This window comes from Xiphophorus maculatus, chromosome 4, assembly GCF_002775205.1.
Source record: "Xiphophorus maculatus strain JP 163 A chromosome 4, X_maculatus-5.0-male, whole genome shotgun sequence".
In the NCBI taxonomy this organism is placed as follows: Eukaryota; Metazoa; Chordata; class Actinopteri; order Cyprinodontiformes; family Poeciliidae; genus Xiphophorus; species Xiphophorus maculatus.
The window spans coordinates 25,775,910-25,797,918 of NC_036446.1; the positions used below are offsets into that span (position 1 = coordinate 25,775,910).

The following is a 22,009-nucleotide window of genomic DNA, read 5'->3' on the forward strand; positions in this document are numbered from 1 at the left end:
TTTTAATTGCTTGAAGACAGAATTGTAACTTGGAATGCCTCTCACTCAAAATATGAACAATATCAAGGTCTAGACAACAAAAACTCAGAAACACCTTGGTAGACGTTTTAATCGAGCAACAGTGTTTCTAGATTTGACCCACTTATTCCAATTCAATATTCCAACTAGGGCTGTTGTAAATGAAAATTTTAGTAATCGAGTAATCTATTGATTATTCTTACAATTAATCAAGTAATCGGATAATAAAAAAGATAAAATAAAACATTGGTAAATCTAACAGCAGTATTACTATCAGAAACCAACATCAGTGAAATTTCTCACATTTGAGCTTTTCTGTAGTTTAGAAAATAAACCTGTAACAATAATAGCTCAATTTCTAAGTTAACCTGAAGAAAAGTTATACAAGAATCTGAAGTTATATTCAATTTAATAATAAAAAGGCAGGCTCACAAATACGCTTATAAAAAATGTCTGTAGTCCAGCTTTTCATTTTTGTATTCACCTTCAGTGAGTTTAATAGATGAACTCTCACCTTGCCCAGACATTTATAGCTTTTGTGTTCATGTTAGTGACGGGATTTGTCCCCTTCTTTCGTCACACACAGAAACTCATCTACCAGCTATGTACCGTCACGATGTGCTCCACCACCCATTTGTAGAGACTGGGATTATATGAAATAAATTTTCCGGTTCGTCCGTAAAGCTACACTTACGTTAATCATCTAATGCGCAGCCGGCCGCAGTGTTCAGTCTATCCTCTCACCTGTATAAATACACCTGCTGCGCTTTTACCCGCCGTTCGCTCTGAACCGGGAGGGAAAAAGTTTCCATACTCCAGGCATCGCGCCAGTTATTTTAAGGATGCTTATTGGTTCCCCGAAAAACGACAAAGACCCGGACATTATCATCAATCAATAAAATCCTCCCAGGCCGAACTTGAAAACTGGACTTTACACTGCTAACCATTTGTACTTTACATTATTGAAAAATCCTACCAGCCATATTAATTTACAGATCAATTTTATTTTCTGTTTGCCAAAACATTAATGTTAACACATTCAATAAAGCTAAATATATTTAGATACAAGTCAGTCCTACTACAATAGTCGATGCAGGACTTTCAAAACTGAGGTGAAAGGTGAATGATGATTATACAGAGAAAGAGATAAAGATGTGAGAAAAGCAACATCTTGCTATTTGTTCAGCAATAACTGGGTACAATTTAGCTGTATGTCTTCATTTATAAACTTAAGCTCTATTATTTTTTCTAGATTCATCTCTAAATATTCCAGCAGCCTTTAAGAAACCAAAACAAGTCCAAGATGAGGTAATGCAGTTCTCAAATGAATGCCAGCAACCACAATGATAAACTCAGACTTTTTTTTTTTACCAACAAAACTTAAGAAAACTTACAGTTTTGTATGAGACCACAAACTCGAAAGCTCTCAATTCAAAAGTTGAGAATTACTTACGTTAAAAAGCTGAAAAAAATACAACATTTCAAGTTGTCACCAGAAAGCATTAATTTACAGTTTCCTTGTGCCATTGTTCTGCAGTCCACATAACCAGCATGTTCTGCAAGAGAAAATCTAGAGTAGCCAAAAAGAAAGGCTGTTGTAGAAAGACAATTTACAGATCAAGCAAAAAGGCCAGTAGGTTTTAATATCTTTGCTTTCATACACCAGCAGTGTTGACTTGCTAAGCAATATGAGTGCACTGTCTTACTGCAAATGCTTTTCTAATTTTCTGGTAATAATGCATTGAGTGAGATAATGAGTGAGAAGACATAAGCTGACCAGTAAGCCAGGGCTGAAATCCTCTTTGGCCTGCCAGCTTGAGCTGAAGCTCATTAGCAGAGGTTGCTGAAATTACAAAAAAATGTGCTTCTCATTTGTTTGTAGAATAAGAACAGAAAGACTGAGAGGTTTGCTCAAAGCAACAGGGTTTATACCCTAGAACTGCTAGGTACGAACTAGCACCAATATGTTGATTCAGTGAGATGGAGCTTACTGAATCGAAAGTCATACTGATGATAGGGGTGAAAAGAAGAAGACGTATGCATCATTGAAGGGTGAAATCCAAGTAGAAGAAAAATTTTGTTGGAGAAATTCTTCTTGGAGCGAAACAAGTTTTCAAGTTTGCAACTAGAGAAGGCCAAGTTTCTTTCCTGCCCAACTTGTCAAATATGTGAGGTTTGCTTTAACACGCAAAGAGCAAGACTAGTGAAACTTCCAGGATCAAACGGCATTATGACAAATCACTGAAACAAAAACAAAAAAACATTGCGAAATCATCAATAAATATCAAAATATTTAATGATATTAATAAATTACACTACTGTGTTTTCAGAGATGCAATCAGGCACTATTAAATGTAGTTGACGTACTAAAGCAAATGGAGGTCTTGTGACTTACTGAACGGAAGAGTGGATATTTTGGTCACGTAATTGTTTCTGAAATGTTTATTTACTCTTTAATGGATAATGGGATAATGAGGAACAAGTGAGATGGGAATATTGTTATTTTTTTAATCAAGTTTCATAATATCTTTGCCTAATTGTTGTGCCAACAGATGCTGTTCAAAGAAAACACAAATTGTATGTTTTCTATTAAATATTTAAGAAAACTATAGCTAAAAAATAAATAAATACAACTTGATTAATAACTGAGCGTACAATGTTTACTAAAGTAAGAACAACAATGCTGGTCAAGTACGAACATGATTTAAATCATCCTTAGTTTAATTCCTTACGAGACTCAAAATGCCTTTAAAGTGTTTTGACCCTTTATAGTATCACAAGTGTAATTTGGTATTACAATTAAGGCAGAATAACTTACTTTGTCAGCAACAATTAACAATTACGGTACGACAATTAGTTGCTGACAGAAGGAGGAAATTAAAGATAAATCCACAGATGGTAGTTTTTTAAATGTGGTTGCTGTTGTTTTTGTGGTAGCCATTTATTTACAAAGTGAACATTCCCGTGGCACAAAGAAAGATGCGCAATCAACTATCTGTAGACTATTTAAGAGGGGGAAAAAAAGCTGATGAAGCAAGTGAATTAGTTGCAGATAACACCACTGGGACATATTCCCAGCTTAGTTGTGAAACTGAAAAAATAAATAAATAAATCTTTTGAGTCTAGTATGTCCAGCAAATCCAATAAGACTTAACAGGACTCTTGAGCCAAGGTCGCACCTCATGCCCTAAAATAAGGAAAACTTCATTTGCAAGCCTAATCAAGTGTGAATGTCATGGGGGAACTGCAATCGAGGGTCATAGAAGGATCATTTTGCTCAGGGAAGAGGGATGAGACGTCTTGAGACTGCCAGGTTTGCAATATTGAACGGTGCTGGGTTGTAATGACGGCTATTAAAACAATGATCTAAGAAAGCCTTCGTTCACACTGGGTGGTAATAACGGATGGCGGTTATGAGTGTGAATATGAAATAGTAGCCGAGGGAACGCTACACAACTTTATTGCACCAAGTGATTCAATTATCAAATTGGCTGAAAATGAACTTATATATAAACACTAACGTTCTTTGTAAGGTTAAATATTTACTTCAGCTTTTTTGTTCTTGCCTTAAAAATAGCAACACAAGACACATGGGTTTCTTTTTGAGAAGCGCTGCTTAAGACTTCTTCCCAGCTTTAACATAAAATATTCAGCTGTCATTAATGTTTGAAGATGTTTACTTCACTGTTTCTCGTGCTGGCTGACAAACACCAATAGTTGCATACAGTGAAACTGGATCATGACCAATCAAGTATAAAATAACACGCTCAAACTGACTGCAACCTCAGAAACAAGCAGAATTCCTTTCCAGGCCCATTAGTGGTGTCTTTTACAGAAAATACTGCAGCTTGTCTGGAGCATCTGAATTGAAAGCTACCATATTACACCACCAGTCCAAGAACAAGTCCTGGATTTAGCAAAGAAAATAGGTGGGAGACTCCCACTTATTAAAACTGCATGGCTGATTGTGTTTCAGCGGGCAATAAATTTCATAGTCTAACTGATGCAAGAAGCTTCTACATCAGAAGACGTATCCTGTTGTGTGGAGAAGATGTTAATCTATTTCAGAAAGGTCACATTATTCCCACATGCCTCAAGCAAAGAAAACATCTATGAAATTGCAGAAAGAAAATTAGCTCAACAACTGTCCAAGGTATTATTAAAAACGGGATGGGGAGCTATGATGTTTGTGGAAAAAATGCGGGTGATTGTGATCGGCATTCATTTAAACATTTGGAGAAATCAAAACATAAAAACAACAACTCACAACTACGTTCAGTGGTAAAAATAAAAGCATTTCCACATGCACAGTGCAAAGGGAACTCATGGGATTTGAGCTGTGTAGCCTGAAGCAAACCACTAATCAGTGAAGATAATCAGAGGAAAAGGCTTTCGTCTGTTAGCAAGCACAAAGTTTGGACTGTCTAGCAATAATAGGTCTGATGAGTTCAGATTCATCACCCTGCCCAAGAATGATGTGCACATCAGGGTTAGAACTGGGAGAGATGAGGTCATGTACCTTCCTGCCTAGGGCCTCCTGTAAAAGACTGTGGGGGCAGTGCTATGATCAGAAGTTGCTGAGTTTGTCATGTCAAAAGTTCAGCAAGATTATATGCTCGAAGGAGGTTATTCCACCAATAGAGTTTTTTTTTTTTCTTACCTGATAGCATGGCTATATTCCAAGATGACATTCCCAAGGCTCAAATGTTTTGCAAAAGTAGAGTATGAGACATCACTTACACATAGGAGTATCTTTTACAAAACATTTCTGCCATAAACAGAAAGACAAATGACTTCTGGGCTCCCTTCGCCTGGCTGTAAGTCATAAGTGATTATGGTGTTGTCCTGCACAGCTGTTAGTTTTCAAAGAACAAGCCAGTAGACTGGGACAGCAGGAGCAGTCGTGATCTTTGACGTCAACATTATGGATATATCGGGCTGTTGGCTGGTAGCACAAACCATTTATTATCACTACATCATTTCGTCTTGTGAAAGTCAGCTCATGCAGGCCTTTGACGACCTTGCTTGGAAACTCCGGTGCGTAACAAAGGTAGCCTGGCATCAAACCACCTTTGCTGTTTTGATTCATTCATTCCGTCTTCATTCATGGAAACGTCAGACATGTATCTTAATCCTGCCTTGAAGTGTCTTGTGAAATATTGAGTGGCCACCGAAGAGTCCAGACCCCACTGTGAACCTTAGAGACGTACTAGAGAGGAAACTGCACAGTGACCATCTCTAGGCCTGTCGCGATAAACAATAAATCAATTAATTGCACGATAAATGAAAGTTATCAACCTCGTTTTAATTTATCGGCTTTATCGTTTCTTTCTGCCTTTTTCTCTTTCTATTGATGATACTGGCTGAAAAAAGGCTCAACTCCAGTGCTCTCCACTGACCCTCCCCTCCTCATTCCCTTAGTGTAATGCCCGGTTCACACTACACGATTTTAGAGTTGTCTGCCGATCATTGGCCCATTTTCAAAACCTGAGAGACATACAAGCAGGCAAAAAACCGTAGGTGTAACGGGTTCGATCGGGTTGTCCAGCTACATGGCAAGAGCAACACACCACACACGAACCGATTTCTCTCACCGACATTCAGATTTCAGACAGACAATTCCGTAAAAGCCACTGTATCACACGAATTTAGAATAAACACAGCTGATGACGTAGAAGCAATAAGAATAGCTTGTGAGTTTATTTTAAGTGATAAAAGATGTAACAAAAAGAAAAGGCGTTGGACAAAAGAGTGGAGAACGGGGCTTTATTTGCAGCACTATGATGTGTAGGTGAGTTATTCTGTTTTTTCGTCTTTACCATTTGTGTGTTTAAGCTTCATCGATTAATTAGTATTTATCATTTTAATGTTTAAAATTACATTGAGAACAATGGGCACAAAATAATGGCTACAAGTCCAGATAACTAATTTTAAAACCAGGCATTAATCAATGTTTTACTAGAATCTACCTGCAATGCATGTTGCTAGTGTCAGCGTAAAGTCCTGACTGAATGAATAGCATCATAACCATGTCACGTGAACGGTGAACAGCTGAAAAGTTACCGGGTTTCTCAACTGCGGTAGCAATTTCGCTCCAACTTCTCTTCTCATCATTTCTGTGGATATTCTTTGCACGAAATGTTGAATAAACATTAATGCTGTTTCCACATATATCCTCTCCGATGTCCGCTGGACTTTGGGTAGTGCCGTGTCAGCTGTTTGGCAATCCGCGCTTTCTGACTGGCTACTTGTCACATTCAACAGGCTGCGATTTCGCTCCCAGTCGGGGAAAACCCCATACACTGCAGTGATAAACTGGCCAAGACAATCCAACATATATGTCTGACTTAGATCAGAGCGGACCGACTGGACCTGATCAGTCCCAACACACACCACAGGATGATCGTTTACGATTATTGCAAGTAACAATCTTAGAACGTTGGTGACAACTACCAACGTTCTAAGATTGATGCAAGGGGGAAAATCGGGGCAAGAAATTGTGTAGTGTGAACTGGGCTTAAGGTAGGAGTGAACTATTGCATCAAGTATTCGGATATGCATGTCTTCTCTATATGAATCTAATGATTATTGAAGGGCAATATATTATACAGACATCATAATCTGCACTCTTTTGGTTGAATGCAATATTTACTTCCATTTAGATTTTATGTTTAGTTTTTATTCAAGCGCATTTTATGTTAACGGAGACCGAGAGTCAATTTTTGTTTTGTTTTTGGTTGTTTTGTTTATTTTGTTTGTCAGTTTCAGTGTTAAACGTTCTTTTGAAAATAACGTGCATCTATTTTTGGCAGGATATCGCATGGATTATTATGCCATTATCATTACATCAGTTTAAAATGATCTTCAAATATTAACATTTATCGCAATAATTTTTGAGACAATTAATCGCTCAGCAAAATTTGTTATTGTGACAGGCCTAACCATCTCTACAAGACCTTCACAAAAAATGTATGCAAGTAGCTAATGGTAGGAAATGCTGCAACATCTCCAAAGTTGTAAATAATGCCACAGCAAATGTGTGGTTTAAAGCTAAAGACGGTCCAATGGAAAAAAAGAGTGGGTGTATATTTGGCCTGTTAGTTGGACTCTCCCCACCCACATTGAATTTATGGTTTTAGTGTCCGAGACGCGATGAAAGAAAAGAACAATGAATAAGTGGTTTAATGGTAACCAATGTTAATACGAATATTCAGTAATAATATCACAAACACATTTTTCTGGTATTTCGTAGCGTTAATGTGCACTTTGAATTGTCTTTGGCTGAAAGGTGCTATATAAATAAAGTTGCCTTGCCTAATGTGCACACAACTATTGTTGTTTAATTGGACATAGCGGCAACTTAAGCTTGACAGTACTTCAGGCGTTTGAACTGGTTTGAATTCCAGTTTTAATTGTTCATATTTATTTCAAATGCCACGGGTCATAATGTTTTTACTTTCTTTTTTTGACACTTTAAAAAAAAAATGTTTTATGCAATCACCTTGGTGAAAGAATCTGATCATTTGCAAACTAAATAATGCCATTAAATTCAGTATAAAAGCGGTGGCACTCCATTATTTCTTACTGCCAGTCACAGAGCATAGCAGAAAAATCAAGAGAAATTTACATTTTTTTTTTATAGCACTGCAGGAACATGCTCCATTTTACAATTTCATAGAAAAGTCCACATCCAAAGAGAATAAATAGATGTCTCTCTGTGTGGACCTGAAGCAAATACGGAGACAGAGTTTACTTAATTCTTTAGAGTCCTCACACCCTCGCACCGTCATTGTTCTCTTCCCAAAGGCTGTTGCTAAACAACACCACAAACAGCAAATTAGGGAAATACAAGAGAATAATATGTTCTCAAAATCCTTGATGAGAAAAAGACAGATTTCTTAAATATAATCAGTTTTAATAGGATATTTTGGTCTAATATAATACTGGCTCCTGGATGTTAAGCAGTCATTTTATAGTTAGCACCGTCAGGCTAATCTCTCCCGTATGTACATTTATGTCTTCCATATATATGCTGCCCATGTTCCCAACCCTATTTTACTGAGGTGTTAACAGTCGAGCAAGCAAAAGCCAGAGTAATAACAGAAGCCATTTTGAAAATAAGGCCAATATGAAAGACACAAAAATCTCAATGTAAAATTAAAAACCACAAGAAAAACAACTTAAAAGTTAAACTTGAGCAGTTTTTGACATTAGTTTTGTTGCAAACTGATTATTAAAAAAAATATATAGAAGAAAGTCTGCCCTTAAAAAAACCACAAAAACAAAACCAAGCATTTAAGTATTCCTCTCATAAGTAAAAATGCTCTTAACACAAACTTATTATGAAAGTCACATCTTGATACACAGCTATTAAAGTAACACAGGTTGACAAATTCTTTTCAGGTTAAATTCTGAAAGAGAATAATCCTACATAGCATTACTGAATCAGATGTGTGGTTAGTCCAGGATTCATGTTGGTTTAGGACAAAAGACAAAGTCAAAAGTGCTCCAAACATAATCGTGAGCCAGCCAAGCAGAACAACTCCCTGTAGAGTTTTTCAAATTCTTCACAATCCAGTTGGGAGCTACCAGTTCCTAATCTTTAGCTACATATGTAATCCAAAATGTGTGTTAAGATGTATTTTTCACAAATACTTGTTTCTCTGAAAACCCAAGAGCAAATTGGATAATGATTCAGTACCATTACTAGTGTCTGCATGCCTGAGAGCAACTGAGGCCACTTCCTTTGTTGTAAATGGTGGTTGGTATTTAATAGTGGAGAGGGGTTTAGTGGAGAGTGCCTGGGGGAGGGATGTGGCTCCAAAGTATGCAAACATAAGCCGTTTGTGTGCTTGCTTTTGAAGCAGGCTGTGTTAGCTGTACTGTGGGGGTCAGAGTACAAGAGCAACATTAGTATCCCACAGAAATGAACTCTAACCGCCTCAAACAACTCCAAAAAAAGCATTGAACTGAAATACAGAGACTAAAAGATGATAAATATGCTATAATGAAGAAGATTTGTCCAAATACATTAATAAAATAAGTACTCAGACCTTTTTCTTCCAGAGAAAATAGTACAATATTAATTAATTTTCTTTTTAATTTGTGTGAACATTATTTCTATAATGGGGGAGTTGGAAGATATTTCTTCCCATCTTTGTCTTCCCTGGGCTCTCAATTTCAAGTTGGCCAAGCCAGAAGGATGCTGCTGCTTCAACCTCAGGATTGTTTTGAACTGCATCATAACTTGATGTAATTGGACAGAAGGTGATTAAGTTAAATGTGAATTTAACTGTTTAAAATTTTAATTGGAGTATATTGGATCAGATACATATGTTCAACTCTGCAGCATGCTTATGATGCTTCAAATTGCATTACTGTTAGAAAAATCAAGTCTATTGAGTTTAAGAAAAATAAGCAAGTCATATTTATCTCAATTATAATTGAATTTTTAGATCAGAAGTTTAAAGTTTATGCAAAGACATAAAAAACAAGAAATAAGGAATTTCATCTACTAAACTATACCACCGGTTGCCGTTCATTCCCTGAGATCAAGAAATTAAGAAATTAATTTTAAGATAATCCAAACTCATGTACTCCCTAATGATTAACTGAGAAAGAGAACTAAATCATTTAGTAATAGTGTAATAACTGTACTCTGCTGATGGTTCTTAAAAGAAAGTTTTATTTTTTTAAATGTTGTATAAACTGATCAAATAGCTAACAGCCAAATATCAAGCTGTAATGACTAAATGAACTGATATTACTGAAAAAGGGAGGATTCATAGTTTCAAAACCTCTTGGGTCCATCTGCTTTCAATCTCCAGAACAACCCTTACAAGAAAATAAAATAATAGAAAGCCTTACTGATGTCTGAAATGTGGCTGGTATCTCAATCACAAAACCGACTGAAATCTTCAACATTAATCCCAAACTCCTTTTCTTATAGTTTCCTATGTTGAATTCTGAACTGATTTAGATACAAAAGTAAAAGCTTTTAATGTTACCAAATGATGCAAAACTCAATGTAAAGTAACATGAGCAGTACTTAAAAAAGGTGAACCCATACTCGGACAAGCAAAACCTTCTTATTGGATTCCAAGGGTCTTTCTTCGTGAACCGGGACTTGGTTAACCCGAGCTTCCAGGGAAGGAGTCATCATGACGGGATGATCAGCCAATCAGACAAAGACTTGTGGGTAATGTTTTTAAACTGCATTGATTTATTTTGGTTTTTATCTCCTTGTAGTTGTTCAGAACTTTGAAAGTTCTTTATGAAGTTATTAGGAGTACTAGTAGTGGTAGTAATACTAGTGTTATCACAATATAGGCATTTCATATCAATCAACTTTGATGATTGTCGATATTGATAATTATCGATTCATATTTTTGTTTAAATCTTTAAAGTACTGAAACCGGTCGGATGCCTTTTATCCACAGTTTCCCTCCACATCAATGTTTTCTTTATTTTTAAGCAGTTATGAGGCACAGTGGTGAGACCCGTAATGGCTGCTGCACAATTTACTCACCAGGTTGTTGCTAGGTAACCAAAGAGCGAGTGAGTTAGTTGTTGATGCCATCAACCTTGCTTAGCAAGCCAAGAAAGGTTGAGCAGCTAAATCCTTTCCTCTGCCTACACCTCCCAGAATGCCGTGCAGTTTTGGATGCGAGTTTAGTGAGTAGTCTATATATTGAATATTCTATCAGATGTATCATCTATTGATATTGATCACGTGTCTACCGCAATACATATTGTTATTGACTTATTATCCAGCCCTATTATCTAGTCTTCTAGACATAATGCAATTTATTGACTGAGGCTCTCACTGTACTATTTTTTAAGTTAGTCCTACCATTGAATAAGGGACAACATTCAACATAACATTTTAACAAGCCATTTATAAAGTTGCTACAAACTGAAGACTTATTTTAGCTTTCAGGACTACTATATATGCAAATAGCATAGTCTTATAGTGTTCTTTATGCCTCTGGTGGGCATTTTCATGCATACAATAACAAGAAAGCTTTTAGATTCTTCATATTTTGGCTATTCTGCGACAGCAAGAACATTTTGAAAAGACCACAACAAAAGCTGGTCTAGCAGATAAGCAGCAAAGGTCAAATCTGAGTTTCTATAGCCACGAAAGCACTTGAAAAACGCTTAATTGAAAAAGCGCTAAATCACTTACTGCTGTTAATAATTTAGAGATACATCCAATATATCAGAACCAGAATTCAAAAATATAAAAGTAAACATGTTTGTTTTGGGGCTGAGAACTTCAAGCCTCAAGCTACAAGCATGTGCAGGCACGAATAAAGTTTGCAGTGACTCAGTCGTCTAGCAAAGGGAAAAAACTGCTTCAGCAACTTCAAAATGGTCCCCAAATTTGGGATACGACTATACTTGCTGAGATGCACACAAGAGGGGACACATTTTCATTTAAAGGCAACTGAGCTATACAAACTGAACACCTAACAAAGACAGATGTACTCACATAGAGAGAGAGAGAGAGAGAGACACATACAGTGCAGAGGAATAAAGTAGCAATCCGATTGCCTCTTGGCTCTCATTTTATCCCACTAATGGCACATAAGAGCAAAAAAAATGAGAGGAAGTACAAAACATTGTTACCACCCTGACAGTTTTCTCCACCAAGCATCTCAATGTTTCAAGAGAGCTTCAGCTACAAGGACACTTGACTGTCCATGCAGAGTGCTACAATGTGTTGATTAAAGGCACTCAGAAGTGCCTGAAAAACCTTTAGGAATGACATGAGTCAACAGCAAATCAAAGTACAACAAGACTGAAACTTGGCAAAAAGAGCAGGCAGATTTAATATTCATCGAAAAGGATGTAACAAAAAAAAATGTTGACTTAGAACCAACTTCACAATGAGGTTTAGAAATAGTGAAAATGTGGAAGGTGTCTTTTCTGTGAGTGAATGAATCTAAAACTTTATTTATTTTTAGATTTTTCAAACAATGTATGACAGAACATGCAAAAGAGAAGGTTGATGCAAAAGGGAAGGCAAACATTATGCTTTTAGTATTTGTCTTTAATGCCCACGTCCAGGAGGAGGGTAACATCGTGCTTCATGGGGTTTTGAATCAAACGCAAATAAAAAGAAAAATCACACACTTTTTCCCAAAACAGCAGATTGCTGTACTATATCTAAGAAAGGTTAGATTACTTTTTCCAGGTACTTGTATGGATTTCAAAGCTTCAAACAATTAATCGTCTTCTCCTCACAACCATAATAAAATCTGGTCCAAGCAGTTCACCTACACACACTCGGTTTGTGGTGCGACATACTGCATCCTGCCTTCTATAAGGATTTCTTATTAACTCACTGACTAATTAGCAAGATGCCAGCTTCTGTCAGTGTTACTGCAATCTGCCACTGCTCAGAAATAGCACAAACACACACTTGAGGTTTTGTTTCCTTGTTAAACAAATCTCAGGACGCTGTTACAAAACATGAAAACTTTCTGTTTCTAATAACTGTAACTAATCAACAACTATTTGTTTGTTTAATACATTGTCTGCTTTCACGGACGGTTCCACTTGTGGTTTGTAAATAGTTACTGTCAGCGTAATAAATGCAGAATCAAAAGATTTTTGGAATTTAAATAGAGTAAAAATATATTTAAAGGACTCCTAATTATCCTCCAAGCTTAAATAGTCATATATTCCATTTTCAGCTCAGGGTGACACAATTTTTAATTCATTTGATCACAACATTGTGACCAGAAAGTTAGCGTGAACTAAATATTGCATCTAAGCAGACCTTTGTGATTGCAATATTAATCCAATGTTGCAAAAATTATTTAAAGTCCAAAAACTGGTTTCATAAAGTAAATAAATCCAGCATAAACAGTGACAGTAAGCTGATTTATTTAAAGCTAAATACAGTTAAAAATTTTTTTATTTACACTGACAATTTAAAATGTATTTTACACTGATTCTAGGCAATTTTGTAGTTTGTGACATTTTAGCAGAGGTTTATGAAATTTCTAATGCGTCTCAATTTGGAAAGTTGCTTTTAAAGAAAGGTAATACAATAATACATTTCAACGTTTGAAGCTCGAAATAAAAATAACCACCACCAGTAATTCTTTTGAAAAATTAAATATCAAAGCTTCCAGCAAAAATAATTGTCCTTAAGTTACATTCTAAAGACTACAGACTTAGTTGTCTCGGGTTGTTTCCCTTTGGAGTCCAAATTTCTAAATATGACATTTCTGCACTGCAAAATAGAAGAAAAGATTAAATTAACCCAAAAATATTGTTACTTTAAGAAAACCTAACAGCTGCAAAGTGAGCACCCAGCTCTTGCCGTTTGCTGGCTCGATGCAAGTGTAAAAAGAGCTGACCAACTTTGACGCAAGCAAGTCATTACGGCTAGATAAATGTGTGCGAGTGTCCTTGAAATAACAAAGCGAGCGGTGTGCTACCAATAAGCAGTGGTGAGTGGCTCCCGGCAGTGGTCTGCAGTTGGATAAATGAACCCGACACAGTGTCAGGTTTGATCTGCTGTGGCTGCACCTCCAAACTCGCAGGGCTTTAAGGATCCGCTGATAATGGCTTGATTCCTGATCATGATGCTGCAAGGCCCGTCCGAGGTCCAGCAGCATCCGAGTCGGTGCAGGACAAACAGCACTTTGAGCACGCATTAGCCAGCCAATGCCTCAACTGTGCGCATGATGTTCGCACATATAAAAATTAATTAATTAAAGATTAAACAAGGAGGAAAATCTGAAAATTAAGCGGTTGTTTTCAGCTTCTTTCTCCACTTCCCTCCTGATTACTGCTGGGTAATTGTGCTGATTAAATTATTAAACTAATGAATTTTGCCCTCATTTTTTTCCAAGGTTTTCTTAAAATTCTAACATGTTTATTTCAAAATGGTCTTTTGTGTGTTAGAGACCCTAATTTGTGATTGCATGAAATATGTAAAGCACTTGTTGAGAATATGATAATTAAAAAAAAACTTCACCGTTTATATCTTTTAATATTTGTAAGAATTTTATGGCCATTAATAATGTGGTACTTACTGCTGCTATAGAAATGTGACTTTTACATCACATAATCAAACTTTCTCTTATTAAAACACACTAAACAACGTTTCAAACCGTATTTTATCACAAATTTAGTTGATGCATGGCATACTACTGAGCACGTTGCAACACTTCTCACATCAGAGCCCTCAAAAAACTGAATTGCCAAACAGTCGAGCTAGCTCACTCTGCAAAACCGGTGTAGTGAAAAACTCTGGGTTGTATAAATTTGAAAGCAAACTGGACTTTCACCAGAGTCAAACCATGAAATGATGATATCAGACTGTAAAGGATTAGAAACTTTTACTGATCTGGCAAAGCAGATCTGCTTATGTTGTCTGCAACTGTTGCCAAATTTTTTCTGTGCTCTTCCACAGTTTTTATTTATCTCCTTTTTCTTAAATTTCATAAACCAAACTTTCATTTGACATAAACCTGTTTTTTTTTCCCCTTCACTTTTGAAATTTTAAATGCAGTTTTCCTTTTGGCTAAACAATCTGAGACAGAGTGTGTGCCAAGTCTTGAATAATAAAAGTTATCAGCTGTCAAAAAAAAAAAAGCACACCATAAAGAAAATCACCTTAAAAAATTATTATTTTTTGCCCAATATATCAGCTTTAAAATCTGTATCTGTAGTGGCTAGTGCCCGTTTCCAGCAGACAGTGGGGTAAGAGATGTAAATCCATCTTAGGGCAACATAAAAAAAGCAGGACAAAGAACTATAAATTCACACAATCACACAGAAGTGTAATTTATGGACACCGACAAACCTAATGTGCATATTTTTGGGCTGTGAGTGAAGACAGGAGTGTCTGGAAAGAATGTACTCACATGGTAAGGCTAAAACAAAAGCTTATGCAGTAGATATTCTCAAAGACTCTGATCCAAACTGAACTGCAAGTGAGCCTGGACCCACCCTACAGCCTGTTTTCATGGCACCGTCAGCAGAGGTTCAACCGGCAGCCATGCAGACCTGAGCCCAGCGCTGCACCAACAGTCATTAATAATTACTACCTTCAAAGCAAACTTTTTAGTTTATGAAACAGGCGAAAAACTCAAAACAAGCTTTGCTCCAATGCAACTATTTTGGATCACAAGACAAACAAATTAATAGCATATCTACAGTATCTGAAAGTATTTTTGAAAGTGAGAGGAAAATAAAATAAACATTGATCTAAGACCTTGGCAGATGTCTTAATGCTAAAAAAAAAAAAAAAAACACAATCTCAAGCAGATTGAGTTTTGTTTTAAGGGTTTTGTTTTTAAGTTTGTATTTGTAGAGATCTTCTTTTATAAAAAGGGATTGTTACCCTCATTTGAAACAGATGCCATACTTCTATTACTACAAAAAATATTATAACTGGAAGGTAACTTCTTTTCTCAAAAGTATTGAAACTGTTGACTTTAAAAATCATTTTTGGAGGTGTTCACTTTGGAATTTCTTTTTTTAAACAGACATAAATAGTTAGATTTTTATGATGCACAAGCATTACATTAGTCTCTGGGTATCTGTAACATTAATGTACATCGACATCTAGCTTTTTAATTTATCTTACCTTAAGGACAACTTGATTGCTTAAGATATAAAAAAGATATGAAATATTTGCTGTTTAATTTATAAGTTTTCATAAAATTAAGGAAAATTCATTTCAACCTTTGAAAAATTGGATCAGTTTATGGTCACAAAAAATTGTACCCATAAAGTGTAATTCCTTCTGCTGGTAAATTTTAAGCAACTTTACAGACTTTTGACCTCATCTACAAATTAGACCTTTGAACATGAGGTTGGAGAAAACAAATACATGAAAAAGTCATGAGAACCGCCTTCAAAGCTCAGAATCAAAACAATATCATCAAGCTTTCAGAGAAATACTGTCTCTTCGGTGAAATTTGATTTGAAATCTGGTGTAAAACATGTGCGGACGAGAAATGAACACTAAAATATCAAGTAAAAATCAGCGCCTCTATTTGTAAGTTCCTAATAGCTGCACAGATTTAAACCACACCAGGGGGAAATAAAAGTAGATCTACTGTAGCGCGTTGTGGGCGGGGGGATATTTCAGGAGGTGAACCGCGATGGACTGAGATACTGAAGAGTAACATCAACCAAAGTAGCTATATTCTGTTTCAATGGTTTCTATGTGGAATAAACTCAACACCGAGCTGTTAGTACACAGAAACCTTCATGTAGACCGCGGACCGCTAGCCAAACCAGGGGTAAAAGTTAAGATGCCACCTCATCACCGCCTGTTCAACACTGGGAAACTGATATTACTGTGCGACCCAGCCAGCTAGCTAGAGCCGAGGCAGCCAGGCTACTTTAATCTAAGCAGATGTATCGTTAGCATACAAGCTAACGGGGATATTTCATCCCGGAGACAAGAGTCGCCAGAGAGCTGTGAAGTTCCTGCATCCCCACTCAGGTTCTCCGAAAGCCACGCTGAGTGATTTAGGACTCGGAGTTTGAGGTAAAACTGCTCAACGCGGCGTAACTAAAATGGTGTGAGTAACGACGGAGCGGAGGAAAAGCAGGAGACAAGTTAAATGATGGTTTGATGATGTTAAACTGCATGCACGAGAGTGACTGTAGGAGAAGAGGAGAGAGGGAGCCAACAGGACATAACGACGGCAATCTTACCTGCGGGATTAACTGCGCTGGTACAGACCTGGAGTTTCTTCACAGATGCCCCTGGGGGCTGGTTCAGTTAGTCGGTCAATTTGAAGCGGTCCCGCTAAGCCTCGGGGTGAATCACGGTGAACCAAACACACAGCCTGACCACTCTTCTTCGCAGCCACAACAGCGACTGAAAACAGTTGAAGGGCTGCTTCTCACTGGGAAGAATATTCAGTATCGCGATATGGGACGAGAACTTGGGAGAATTCTATCGACCAATTAAAATCGCCGGCTGGTGGTATGGCAAACCAGCATATCAAATAATAGTTCCACGGTCTCTTCGACGCAAATGTGTCAATTTTGGCTCCTATTGGAAGATTTTAGACACACAGAACGACGTAACCATCAGTCAAACTGTAAAGCAGTGTTATAAGGGCTTAATAGGGGAAGTTGCTTTTTCCCCTCCTTAATGTGTTGACCTTTCAGCCCCAGTTAGCCAGATTTGATTTGGTGACAGCATATTTTGCTTGTAACCCAATGAATCTTATGTTTTTGATATTACAAACATACATCACTTTCAGCTATTATTATTTCAATTAAGACTTTATTCATTAAAAACAGTTGGGAAGGTCAGCCATCCGTCAAGTGACAGCTACAAAAACCAAAACAAACAAACAAAAAAACTGTTTTCTAGACAGGCTATTTGAGTGATACAGAAAAGCAGAGTAGCAGGAGAAACTCCACAGATGAACATGGAGAAAATCCAAATTTGGGATTTGGACCCAGGATTCCCTTACTGTTGGTCAGCCATTGCTCTGCTGTGCTGCCTCACCAGAAAAAAAAAGATAATTCAGTTTATTACAAAGTGGTTAATATTTATTAAGAATTTGACAAAAATGAAATCATTACATAAAACAGGTGAAATTAAGAGTTTATAGCAGTTGTCAATTTACTGCCTCCAACTGGAAAAATACAGTATATGCGTGTGTGTGAAGCGGAAACAGTCCTTGGACTGCAAAAACAAAATCTAATTCAATGAAACAACACATCAGACAACTGTAGCTCTCAGGCAGAGGTTATTATAGACCAGGAAACACACCTGAATCAAGTGACTGAATTACCTCCTCAGCAAGTCAAGTTCTCCAGAGTGCTGCTAATGACCTCATTATCTGACTCAGGTGTGTTGAAGCAGAGACACATCTAAAAGTTACAGGACACCGGCCCTCGAGGACTGGAGTTGAAGACTCCTGTTATGGACCCATAATGTTGAAAGTTGTAACTGCCACTTACAAAGGGACTCATAACAATATCCATAATGAAACTGTTTTCAAGATTTTTATCCTCCTGGCAGCCATTTCAAGTGCCCTTGGCGTTTCGAAACTGCCACTGTTGTAAAAGTAACAGTGTAAAAACAGCAGATTATTTCTGACTCTTCACCCTTTCCTTGCAGGGCAGACGTATGGCATCGATTCTGTCTGGAAGCAAAACAAGTCCTTCGCTGGGCGGATTTATTTTCCCTGTTTGCGTTTTTGTTTAGTCTTTTTCTAAATTAAACTTTAGACTCTCATGGACATTACTTGTTATCAGCTGAGTTGTTCTTTGTTCTATATCAAAACAATAAAAATAGAAGCACAGCACTACATGACTATATCGGAGCAGTGCAGTATTTTACGCTGCAGTGAAGGAACGCCGTGTGAAATGTTCAGGAGTGTAACTTTCACCCATCCATCATCTACACCCAGTCATGTTTGACCTGTCCAAACGTAGGTATACCAGTGGAAATTATTATGCAAAAATACAATAAAAAAAGCTATTTTAATTTCAACTGTGTGTGTAAATCTACAATTCTGATTACAGATTGTTTAAATTTAGCAGCTAAATTACAGCGGAATAACGAATAGTCCAAATCATGTTTTTTTTTTCTTTTATATTTTCCCAAAGCTATTAAGTAGATGAATTTTAATAGCTACATTTTAACTTAATTTTGTTCCTCTGGTTTGGCATTTCTGCTAAACAAGAACTGGTTTGGGATTATATAATAATATGTGACTGAAATATTAAAGTTTGACTTTAGTATTAGGACTTTAGCCAGACTAATTAAATCTTAATTTTTAGCTGCAGTACAGAAATTTGGCCAATCACATTTCTTATGATACTGCCTAAGTTTTTTCCTAAGTTAACATACCGGTTACTGTTCATACAAATATGGCTCTGTTACCCAAAAACTAGCTAATTATGTTCAGATTAACAACTACTAAAAATTATACAAACCAATATACTTAATTAAAATGTAAGTAATTATGAGGAGTAATATCTAATATCCTCCAGCAGTCATTTTTAAAGCGATTCATGCATTATTTTGTTTACTGCACACACTTCAAGCAACATACCTGAAACCTCTCAGACACATCAATCAATCAACCAATCAATCAATCAATCAATCAATCAATCAATCAATCAATCAATCAATCAATCAATCAATCAATCAATCAATCAATCAATCAATCAAATTTTATCTGTATAGCACATTTCAGCAGCAAGGCATTTCAAAGTGCTTTACATCATTACGAACACAGAAACACAATGCAATATAGAATCAACAATCAAAACACGACATTAAGTCAAGTTCCATCAATAAATTTGTAATTTATTACATTTCAAATACAATCCTAAACAGGATTGGTTGAGATTTAAAGGAAGTCGGTGTTTCAGCTGTTTTAGAGTTTTCTGGAAGTTTGTTCCAAATTTGTGGTGCATAGATGCTGAAAGCTGCTTCTCCTCTTTTGGTTCTGGTTCTGGAGATGCAGAGCAGACCAGAACCAGAAGACCTGAGAGGTCTGGAAGGTTGATACAACAACAGCAGATCTTTGATGTATTGTGGTGCTGAGCTGTTCAGTGATTTATAAACTAACAACAGTATTTTAAAGTCTATTCTTTGAGCTATTTGAGCACATATCACTCAGGAGCCCATTAACCAAATAATATGCCTTCAATACATTTTTCTAAAGATACTTTTGCGCTACATACACAGAAGCTCCTTTGGCATAATAAGGCATGGACAAACCTATTGCATAAAAATCTGAATTTGATCATATGGGAACTCAACTGTGGTAACGAGGTTTAAAGCTATTGACCTATTAATAGCTCTGCCCCCTCCCCTGTTAAATATCACCACAAATATCAGTTACATTACGATACTTTGCATGTGTTTGTGGTCTCCAGAAGATGACTCATCTCACTTTTGCATTCCCCGCCTGTCTTTTAGTGGCACCGCCGACTCAAACCTTTCGCTTCTTCAATGAACTTAATCTATTCAGTAGACCGGTCATAAATTTCCTCCTGCCTTTATTCTCTGCATATAAAATACTTTTTCATCTAGAGCCATAATGGCATTGATTTTTTTTATGATATTGACTGAATTTTGAGGAGATTGCCATGATCACAGCAGGCGTTTGTTTCTCCCTCATATCCGTGCTTTTACCTTTGAACCGAGATGAAAGGTGAGCCTCTCGCCTCAGGATTTTTATATTACATTTCATACATTACTGAAGTTTTGAGGAAGGTTTTAGTTGATCATTACAGCTTTTCAGAAACCTCCCCTTCCCCCTAACCCCCAGGGGGTTGGAAGGTTGATCTCATCATGATCTTTCCCTCCCTTTTGTGATTCTGCTGCTTCTGCTGCTCGTCCTCGGAGGGCAGAGCCAGCTTTCTGCTGCGCTGCCGCCCACTGCAGCTTAACTGCTCATCAAGTGAAAAGAGGATCAGCATGGGCTGCACTTCTTTGCCAGATTGTCTGGTTTTGTTCGCAGTAATTAAGCTCAAACCCCTCCTGAGGTCCATGATATTTGTTTTTTTTTTTACTCAGGTTATGGTTTCTCTGAGTCTCAGAAACCCAGATCGTCTCTCATGTCTCTTCTCTTTCGAAAATTCTCAGGCCTTCTCTTGCAAAAATCCACAATAACTCAGCACCAAACTATTGTTCCTTCCTGGAACCGCCTCTTCAGATACTGAATCCACGTGTAAGTTAAATATTATCTCACTTCTTACTGAAAGCCCCATCTTTCATTATTCATTCGTTAGATTTCTGCCTTGGACTTCACTGAGTGCAACCAAGTCAAATTTTAACAAAAGCTACGATAAGGCAATACTGAGGAAAAAGCATTTAACATGCAGGAATTAACCTAAGGGCTTCCCAAATAAATTGTGAGACTTGTACCGTTTCATAAATAAAAGAAAAGTTTTAGACCAAACTAAAACATTTAAATGACAGATGCAATGACAATTCAAAGATCAAAGAATGTTGGAATATATATTTTTAAATGCATCTTTAAAATAGCAGCTTGTGTCTGAATTAGTTACTCATAATACACTGTCGAAATAACTCAAGCAGATGAAGCTATTGGTTTGCATAATGAGGTGTTAGTGGATTTGTTTGAGCGGGAAGATTCTTCAAGCTGCAGTTTCAACAGTTTAATTAGTTTTATTTTTCCACCACAAGTTTGTCATTATTAATCTGTCAAAGGCTCACACAGGCTCATTTATTTCTTTAATAATCATGTAAGGACTCACTACAGTGGATCATTTTCACCAAATTTGGCAAAACATGCAGACCAATTAAAAGCAGAGAAGAGCAACACTCTCCGCATTATGGGAAATAAATCAGCAAACGAGATTTTTAGGCTGTGCCACAAGCCATTGAGTTGCAGGAGATTGAGATATTTATGATATTTTAGTTTTAATGTGAATTTAATGTCTACGAGCTGAGATGGAGATGTAATTAGAATAATGTGACATGTAAGCATCTGACAGAAATGTTAATTTAAAGTATTGTCTATCAACTTAATTTCTTAAGCAAATGTTTAACTCATAAAAATTCAGTGTCTACATTCAACGGTTCTATTGATGAAACAATGCAAAGATAACCTGACAATTTAATACACTGTTACAAATGGCTTTAAAAACTACATCTTAAAATTACAGTGAGGTGTTTTTGAAAATACGACTCTTTACTGTGATCTGAAATGCGTGTGGAAAGTATATGAGACGTGATTGGACCGCCGGATCACGTGCGGAAATTTACAGCTGTACTGTAAATTTTTAATGTACAGTTGCATTGTGGGATATTTACCGGCTGGAGGCGAACGCTCACAGGCTGGAGGGCGGGCCAGCAATGACTTTCTCCGGGTAAGTACTTTTTAGAAAAACGTTGTATTGCAGTTTTGTGTTTGTGTACGGAAATATATTTTATGTTGTTATATTGAGCTACTGTTGCTTCTATTTTATAAGGGTACCCTAATTTTTTTTATTGTAAAAATTACAG

At 36.8% G+C, this 22,009-nt stretch overlaps 1 protein-coding gene across 2 annotated transcripts in view; it reads right to left on the reverse strand.

Annotated features, from left to right (window-relative positions):
• Window positions 1–16,900, reverse strand: part of glce (glucuronic acid epimerase) — a 59,890-nt gene extending 42,990 nt beyond the window's left edge. For both annotated transcript variants that reach the window (XM_005809583.2, XM_023332245.1), the window contains exon 1: window positions 16,714–16,900. The gene's annotated coding sequence lies outside the window, so the exon portion shown is untranslated. The remainder of the gene's footprint in view (window positions 1–16,713) is intronic.
• Window positions 16,901–22,009: the final 5,109 nt, after the last annotated feature.